We start from the raw sequence: 9,662 nt of genomic DNA, 5'->3' as shown, positions 1-9,662 counted from the left end.
TTCAATTCCCAACGTGATAACAAGCACAATAAGCATTGAATTAGAAAATGGTTGATAGTCAATCATTTTTACAGCAGTGCTCCTCAGATTCAACTGGTATCAAAAGCTACACAGGATTTTTTCATTTTATTCCTGTCCCATATCTTCCTTCCCTTTACTTCCCTTTCCCTTCCTGAATAATTCACTCCTAATGCCATTAGATGCGGTCCAGCAATGTGAGGGCACACTTCGTAGTGGAGGAGGGAATAATGGTGGCTTCAAGTCAGATATGAGATACAATTGGGAAGGTGTCCTCAGAAGGGAAAGCCTGAGTATGGGAGCCCAAGCAACCTGAGATGGGCTCCACAGACAGAGGTAGCCTGTCATAAACACTCGTTGACAAAATAGGGTAAAAAACACCCCGGTGAGCTAAGGAGGGCATGTGGTTTTAGAATAGGATGAATGGAATTTAGCTGTATAAAGAGAGATTGTTTAAAAAACTAAATACATCAAGGACAATGAGATCCAGTTTTCATAGGAAATATTGGTGAAGCGACTCTCTGGTTCAGGAAAGAAAACTGGAATTAGACCTGTGAAGGAGGACTGAAATGGAATGTATCACTGTGAATTCATGCTTTTCCTGATAGAAAAATAGAGAAACAAGTGTGTGTGTGTGTGTGTGAGTGTGTGTTTGTTTGAGTGTTTGAATGCAGAAATTTAAATTCATACTTGTCTGCACAAATGGGACTGGGTAACAGTGACATTTTAATAGCAAGGACCAGTGGATCAGTCTTGGTGATGAGATCCTTGAATAAAAATACCATATTTCACTATAGGAAGCAGGGCTAGTTAGATAAAAGACTGATTCCAGGTTAAAAATTGGGAAAGTCCAAACTGAACCTTTAACATCTTTTTGTGCAAAATGCAAGAACACATTCAAAAAGGGAGGAAGGTGTCCCAGGTGTACCCAGGCCTATCCCACCTCCATCTTGGGCCCCTGGAAGCCTCTCCATAGCCCTCCCCATGCAATAGCCTCCACCTTGGGACAATAGGTAGGGGTTGGAGGCAGCTGCATCTCAGAATAGGCAGCCCAAAGCCACTGTAAGGCCCACTTTTTTAGCCCCATCTCTGAAAGTAGTTGCATCCATTTTGACACAACTTCACAGCTATCTTGAGTTATCTCCACTATTGCCACCACCACATTTATTTGCAGTAGCATTTATCATGGGACATTTACTGGGGGCTAGAAGTCCAAAACCAAGGTGAGGTACAAGTAATCTTCAGGGTCACTATAATATTATAGGGTAGAAACTGTAATAAGTCAGATTTGCACTGCAAGAAAGGAAGACACATAGACAACATGAAAAAACACACCAAGATACTACAATAATAGAATCCATGGAAAGTGCAGTTGATGAAATGTCAGAGAAGGAATTAAGAATATATATAATTAAAATGACCTACAAAGTAAAGAATGACCTAATTGAGAAAACACAGGCAACCATTGATCACACCAACAAAGGGATAAGGGGGCAAATACAGGTAGCAAAAGAGTACTTCATTAAAGAAAGATTCTGAAAATAAAATCAGAAATCAAGGAAACAATCAACAAACAAACAAAAACCCAACAGAAAGCATAAAGAGCAGATTAGATCACTTGGAAGAAAAATGTCAGAAAATAAAGACAAAATATACAATCTTGAAATTAAGTTCAGCACACAGTGAAGATGTTAAGAAAGCATAAACAGAACATCATATAATTATGGGATAACATCAAAAGACCAAATCTTTTTTTTATAGCAGCACAATTTTTAATTGCCAGGTTATGGATGCAGTCTAGGTATTTTGTCAACAGATAAATAGATAAAGAAATGTGGGAAATATTCACAATGGATTTTGATTCTGTTATAAAGAATGGAATTATGTCATTTACAAAAAAATGAATGGAACTGGAAAACATCATGTTAATCAAAAAAAGTCAGACTCAGAAAGTCAAGGGTTGTATAATTTCTCTCATAGGTGGAAGCTAGAGAGAATAAAGGAAAAAAGGAATTTCATGGGGGAGAGGGGGAAAGTCCTGGGGGGTGAAATTGATCAAATTATGTTATATGAGGTACAAATATGCCACAATGAGACCCTTAGTCTATATAATTATTATGTACCAGATAAAAAAAAAAAAACAAAAGAGTGAATGCTCAAAAATATTTTTTTAAAGGTAGTAGAATATGTACTGTCATTTGTTGAGGAGAAGAAACTGTCAAAGATGGTGAAGTTCTAAGTCCTAAGAGCTGGGTTGAGACTGAGTTCAATCTGTTCCCATTAGTCCCTAAATTTTCTAAAATTGTCCCTGGCTCATACTTTCTTCAGTTTCCTAGAGAAACTTGGGCTCAAATCTTAGGGTAAGGCTTCATTTCTTTTCTCCCTGTCTTGCTTTTGCAACCAGTACCCAAGTTTTGTTCTTTTGCTTGGGTGAAATGGCCTCCTAATGGATGGCATTAACACAAGGTTTTGTTTTGTCTCATCTTCAATCTTTCTCACATTCTATTGACAGTTTTACCTTAATCTTAAAATTGCTGCTTTGGTCAAAATTATTGCTGCTATAAACAAGCATATGTCTGTTTTAATAGTTTAATTGATTCCAATTTGCTTAATAGATTGAATATAAAATCATTGACTTGGAATATAAAACTTCCTTGCTTCTAGCCTCATTTCTAATTCTTATTTTTTTTTTTGCAGGGGGTACCAGGGATTGAACTCAGGGGTGCTCAACCACTGAGCCCCATTCCCACCCCTGTTTTGTATTTTACTTAGAGACAGGGTTTCACTGAGTTGCTTAGCACCTTGCTATTGCTGAGGCTAGATTTTATCCTCCTGCCTCAGCCTCCTGCCTCAGCTTTGATACTCTTGCCTCAGTTGGGATTACAGGGTGCACCACTGTGCTTGGCTTGTTCTTTGTTTTTAAAGAAAAGTTTTACTAATGTTTTAATATTTCAGCAAGTGTGTCTGCAACAGGTTTAAAAGACAGACAGACACACTATTTTCATCTGTAGAGAAACAAAGAAGAAATTAAATCTGAGAGATTAAATCCAGTATTAGTAACAGTATCTCAGATACAACAATTTTTTTTGTGTGTGTGTGCACGTGCCAGGTATTGAACTCAGGGGGACTCAACCACTGAACCAACCACATCTCCAGCCCTATTTTGTGTTTTATTTAGAGACAGGGTCTCACTGAATTGTTTAGTGCTTTACTTTGAACTTGTGATCTTGCCATCCTCCTGTGTCAGCCTGCCCCACTGCTGGGATTACAGGCAAGAGTGGCACCTGGCTACAATAACTTTTAACTGTTTCACTTTCTCTTAGTATATTTATTTCTTTTTTTTTTTGGTATTGAAATTTTTAATAGGGATTGGCACTAAATCTGTATAACAGTTTTAGTAGTATGGCCATATTTTTAAATTTTTTTTTAACTTTCAAAATTTTTTTATTGGTTGTTCACAACATTACAAAGCTCTTGACATATCATATTTCATACATTAGATTGAAGTGTGTTATGAACTCCCAATTTTTACCCCAAATGCAGATTGCAGAATCACGTCGGTTACACATCCACAATTTTACATAATGCCCTATTAGTAACTGTTGTATTCTGCTACCTTTCCTATACCCTACTATCCCCCCTCCCCTTCCCTCACATCTTCTCTCTCTACCCCATCTACTGTAATTCATTTCTCTCCTTGTTTATTTTCCCATTCCCCTCACAACCTCTTATATGTAATTTTGTATAGCAATGAGGGTCTCCTTCATTTCCATGCAATTTCCCTTTTCTCTCCCTTTCCCTCCCATCTCATGACTCTGTTTAATGTTAATCTTTTCTTCCTGCTCTTCCTCCCTGCTCTGTTCATAGTTGCTCGCATTATATCAAAGAAGACATTTGGTATTTGTTTTTTAGGGATTGGCTAGCTTCACTAAGCATAATCTGCTCTAGTGCCATCCATTTCCCTGCAAATTCCATGATTTTGTCATTTTTTAATGCTGCGTAATACTCCATGGTGTATGAATGCCACATTTTTTAAAATCCATTCATCTATTGAAGGGCATCTGGGTTGGTTCCACAGTCTAGCTATTGTGAATTGTGCTGCTATGAACATCGATGTGGCAGTATCCCTGTAGTATGCACTTTTAAGGTCTTCAGGGAATAGTCCGAGAAGGGCAAGAGCTGGGTCAAATGGTGGTTCCATTCCCAGCTTTCCCAGGAATCTCCATACTGCTTTCCAAATTAGCCGCACCAATTTGCAGTCCCACCAGCAATGTACCAGTGTACCCTTTTCTCCACATCCTCGCCAGCACTTGTTATTGTTTGACTTCATAGTGGCTGCCAATCTTACTGGAGTGAGATGGTATCTTAGGGTGGTTTTGATTTGCATTTCTCTGACTGCTAGAGATGGTGAGCATTTTTTCATGTACTTGTTGATTGATTGCATATCCTCCTCTGAGAAGTGTCTGTTCAGGTCCTTGGCCCATTTGTTGATTGGGTGATTTGTTATCTTATTGTCTAATTTTTTGAGTTCTTTGTATACTCTGGATATTAGGGCTCTATCTGAAGTGTGAGGAGTAAATATTTTTTCCCATGATGTAGGCTCCCTATTTACCTCTCTTATTGTTTCTCTTGCTGAGGAAAAACTTTTTAGTTTAAGTAAGTCCCATTTGTTGATTCTTGTTATTAACTCTTGTGCTATGGATATCCTATTAAGGAATTTGGAGCCCGACCCCACAATATGTAGATCAGAGCCAACATTTTCTTCTATCAGACGCAGAGTCTCTGATTTGATATCAAGCTCCTTGATCCATTTTGGGTTAACTTTTGTGCATGGCGAGAGGAGGGGATTCAGTTTCATTTTGTTGCATATAGATTTCCAGTTTTCCCAACACCATTTGTTGAAGATGCTATCCTTCCTCCATTGCATACTTTTAGCCCCTTTATCAAATATAAGATAGTTGTAACTTTGTGGATTAGTCTCTGTGTCCTCTATTCTATACCATTGTTCCACCCGCCTGTTTTGGTACCAGTACCATGCTGTTTTTGTCACTATTGCTCTGTAATATAGTTTGAAATCTGGTATCGCTATACCGCCTGATTCACACTTCCTGCTTAGAATTGCTTTTGCTATTCTGGATCTTTTATTTTTCCATATGAATGTCATGATTGCTTTATCTATTTCTACAAGAAATGCCATTGGGATTTTGATGGGCATTGCATTAAACCTATAGAGAACTTTTGGTTATATCGCCATTTTGATAATGTTAGTTCTGCGTATCCATGAACAGGGTATATTTTTCCATCTTCTAAGATCTTCTTCTACTTCTCTCTTTAGGGATCTGTAGTTTTCATTGTATAAATCTTTCTCCTCTTTTGTTAGGTTGATTCCCAAGTATTTTATTTTTTTTTTGAGGATATTGTGAATGTAGTGTTTTTCCTCATTTTGTTTCAGAAGTTTTTCGCTGATATACAGAAATGCCCATTTTTTTCCATTTTTTTCTTGTTTTTCCAGATCAAGCTTTCTCAGATGGCCTGAGCCAGGAAGCAAAGAATTCACCTCCCCACTGGGGCCCTGTTGCGCTTGCATGAATGTAGAGCAAGACCACGCTGCAATTGGAACCTGATTAGGAACACTGTGTCTCACACAGATGTGGACTTGGGGTCATGGGACTTGGATTCCTAGCTTAGCTCCTGGCTTTATGATAGCCAGGCATGGCATGTGAACTATCTGAGCTTCCAAACATCAGGGCAGTAACAACCATAGTTGCTTTCACTCTTCACATCTTATTACTCTGTTCTAGGACTCTTTTGCTCCTTGGGCCTGGAATTAATCTGGTGTATCCAAGAAAGCATCTTGTTCTACAAAGATATACAGGCGACATCCTGAGAGCCAGCAGCCACCCATCATTGCTCTTAATCTCTTTTGTCAGTTCCAGGTGGCGTGTTCTCCCCCCCAGGACAATCTGTCCCTCGCAGCCAGTTCAAGAGTGGCACTGCCTTGGAAGACATGGGGGATGGATGTTTTCACCTTGACCTTATTGCTCCCTTTCTGGCATGTCTCCATTCCCATCCCTTCCAACTGTGACTCCTCTTGCTCTTCCTCATCCAAGAGGCAAGTAGAATCAAAGGCAAATAGAGGAAGACCCTCCAGCAATTCCTTTTCACTGTGATTTATTACATTACACAATAGTTTTCCAAGTCCCTGTGACCCCAGGTCAGGAAAACTGGCTGAATTCCTCACAGAAAAATAAAATATGAAGAAAAATGCAATCCCTAAGGTAGGCAGGGGGGATAAAATGAACTTTCCACTTTCAATTTTTAAATGTCAAACAGTCATTCTAGTTTTTATTGTAGAGCAAATAATTGTTATTTGTTGAAATTCTGCTTCAGATAACAGTCATGCTAAGTCTTTTTTGAAGAAATTATTTGGGAAATGTATTTAACTTACTCTACTTAAAATTCACACTAGGACAACAATTTTAAGTACAATGAAATGCCATTTTAATAATTTCATGTAATCCTGTAGTGATGGATAGCTACTTTAGATTTACATGCCAGTTATGTAAATGGCCATAAGTGATTTTTCATTATCCTAAATGGTGAGTAGTTGAAGATATTGATGTAAGTGCAATGCAGGCATAACATTTACAGTTTATTAAACTAAAAGGATGCTAATCAATTAATATATTTAAACAACGCCCATGGGAAAAATAAATTGATTTGCTAAGATAAAAAATTATATTTTAGCGTTAAAAATAAGTCAATTAGGGGTGAGAACATACAAGTATAACTTCAGATGATTAGTTTGACCTTAAGAAATAACTCTTTTTTTTAGGAGTTCCCAGTGGGTAGACTGGCAATTGCTTATCTCCCCTGCATAAACAAGACCAAGATGCTTCCTCATAGTGCAAGTCCTCGTGTTAGTCAGATCTCCATCACCATAATAAAATACCTAAAGGAAAAAGACTTATTTTGGCACTTTGCTTTAGTCCTGTGACAAAGCAGCACACCATGGCAGGAGCACATGTCAGAGCAAATCACTCACCTCATGAGCTGGGAACCAAGTGAGAGGAAGAAGAAGAAACCTGGGTCCCACAGTCCCCTTCCAGGTCATGCTCTCAGTGACCAAAGGGACTCCTACTAGATTCCACATCTCAAAGGTTCCTCCCTGGAGCATCACTTGGGGACCAAGCCTTCAACACATGGACCTTTGGGGGACATTTAAGATAAAAATTATAGCAGCAGTAAAAGTCAAAGTTCACATATCAACATCTAGACTCTATACTATATTTATTTGTAGTTTTTAAAAAGTCTTTCCCTCCAAAGCTTTGACATCAGAAAGAATGACATTAAAGTAGTAGTTCAGCCATGAGCAGCAACAAAACCTTTCAAAACCATATTTGTGAAACAGTATGAAATTGTATTGACCTCTCTGCTGTAAAAAGTTTGAAATAGTTCTTTATGTTAATTCCAGTGACAAATGATACAGTGTATTTTAAAAAATAATTCTATTTTTTTCTCACTACTAATTTTTCAAAGCAATGCAGGATGGATTTATAAATTGTCTTGACTAGATATAGTCAATAAGAAATCAATATTTTCCCCTGTGGGGAGTCAATCTGTACTTTTAAATATGATTTCTATTGGTTAACTTACATGAAACATATATTTCCAGTTAATTTCTATAGCTGTGTTTTAGCTTATTTGGAAGTTAATAACTTTTCTTGGAAAGAAAGAAGTATACATTTGGATACCATTTGTTTAAATGGTTCATCCACAATTCATCTTTAATTGCATTATTTTATGATTCTATAATAAGAAAACTAAAAATAAGTAAAGCATTATGTATTTGTTTTTATAAACCACCTTTAAAAATCATTCTTTTTTGTGCTTTTTATATTATCAACTTAATTTTAGACACATTATAATGTGTCTACATCAAACTGGTAAAACATTTAATTTGATGCCACTTAAAAAATAAAAATTATATGGGATTTTAAGTTTTAAAATATTTCTCTCAGAGCTGGGCACACTCATGTTTATTTGTAGACCCAGATGGTTGGGAGGTTAAAGCAGAAGAATTATTTGAGCCCTGGAATTCAAGGCTAGCCTGGGCAATATGTCTTTAAAACAGAATAAAAATTAATAAAAAATATTTATCTCAAGAATAACATTATACATATATGGAATTCACTTATTCAATATTGATTTAATAAACAGCCACTGAAAACTTATTCAATATAAACCACTGGGCTAAGTCATAGTGGGTTTACATAAACAAATAAAACATAGCCCCTGCTTTATGTATAACATATTTGTTATGTTAATTACTTTGCTGTTATAACAGAGATGCAAAATGCAGTTGCTTAAATCAGATAGACGTGTATCTAGTTCCTCTATAACAATCCCTAAGTGAGTGTGTCTAAGTTGGTGGGAGTCTACTTCCACCCCAAACTACAGAAATTGGTTTCAAGTGAAGACTACTGTACTCATATTTCAATGGGCAGAATGGGTCAAATTATCACATTTCAAGAGACACTTGTAATTTTAGTCTTCTTGTGTGCCAGAGTAAGAGTGAAATGGTTAGTGAATATATAGCATTGTAAATGGTTAGTGAATATTGTGCCCACAATTCAAAAATTATTGAAAACTAAAAATAAAACATTTGTCTTTAGGCTCTAGATGGAAACTATTAAGAATTAAATTCATTTGTTTTCTAATTTCTTTATTATTTTAAAATTTTTATCATATATGGATCATATTATAATTTATATCCTTATTTTTTACTAAATAGTACTATATATCTTTTCTATCATTAAAAAATTCAGCTCCTATCTCTGCAGCATATCAAGTTGGGCAAATTTGGGGGGGTTTATAGTCCTTAGATTTGTTTGTTTTTAATTATAATATGACCATGCAAATGATATCTACAAAACAGGGCCATTTTGAAGACTGGTGATTATTCACCACATTGCATAGTGTAGGGCCTAACACAGTAGGCACTGACTGATTTAATCACTAGAGTTTTATAATGTTTGCTGTGGTTTGGACCTGGAATGTCCTCCCAGAAGCTCATGTGTTAAGATTGGTCCCCAGTGCAGCAATGTTCCTAGGTGGTACTTTTGTGAGTAATTGGATCATGAAGGCTTTGACCACATCAGTGGATTAATCCATTGATACTTGGATGGACAACTGGGAGGTGATGGAAGCTGTAGATGAATGGGGCATGGCTGGAGGATGTGGACCACCGGTGGTGTGGCCTTGGGGACTCTACCTTCCTATGGCCCCTACCTGCCTGCTGATTATTGGCTCCCGTAAGCTGAGCAGCTTTCCTCCACCATTCCATCACACCTTCTGCCATGCTCTTCTGCCACATCTCAGGCCCAAAGCAATGGAGCCAGCTGACCCTGGACTGAAACCTCAGGCCATGAGCCTGAACTATCTTTCCTCCTCCAAGTTGTTTGTGTCAGGTATTTTGGTCACAGTGACAAAAAGCTGACTGATTCAATGCCTTAATATTTTACCTAGTCATTTGTCAGTATTCCTTTTTGTTTTAAAAAAACTTTATTTTTAGAGAAGTTTCAGTTTCACAGAAAAATGGAGAGGTGCAGAGATTTTCCGCATCCTCCTACCCTCACCTATGC

Source organism: Spermophilus citellus (assembly GCF_964194105.1).
Source record: "Spermophilus citellus genome assembly, chromosome: 4".
NCBI classification, from domain to species: Eukaryota; Metazoa; Chordata; class Mammalia; order Rodentia; family Sciuridae; genus Spermophilus; species Spermophilus citellus.
The sequence above is the reverse complement of the archived record's forward strand: the minus strand, read 5'-3'. Positions refer to the sequence as shown.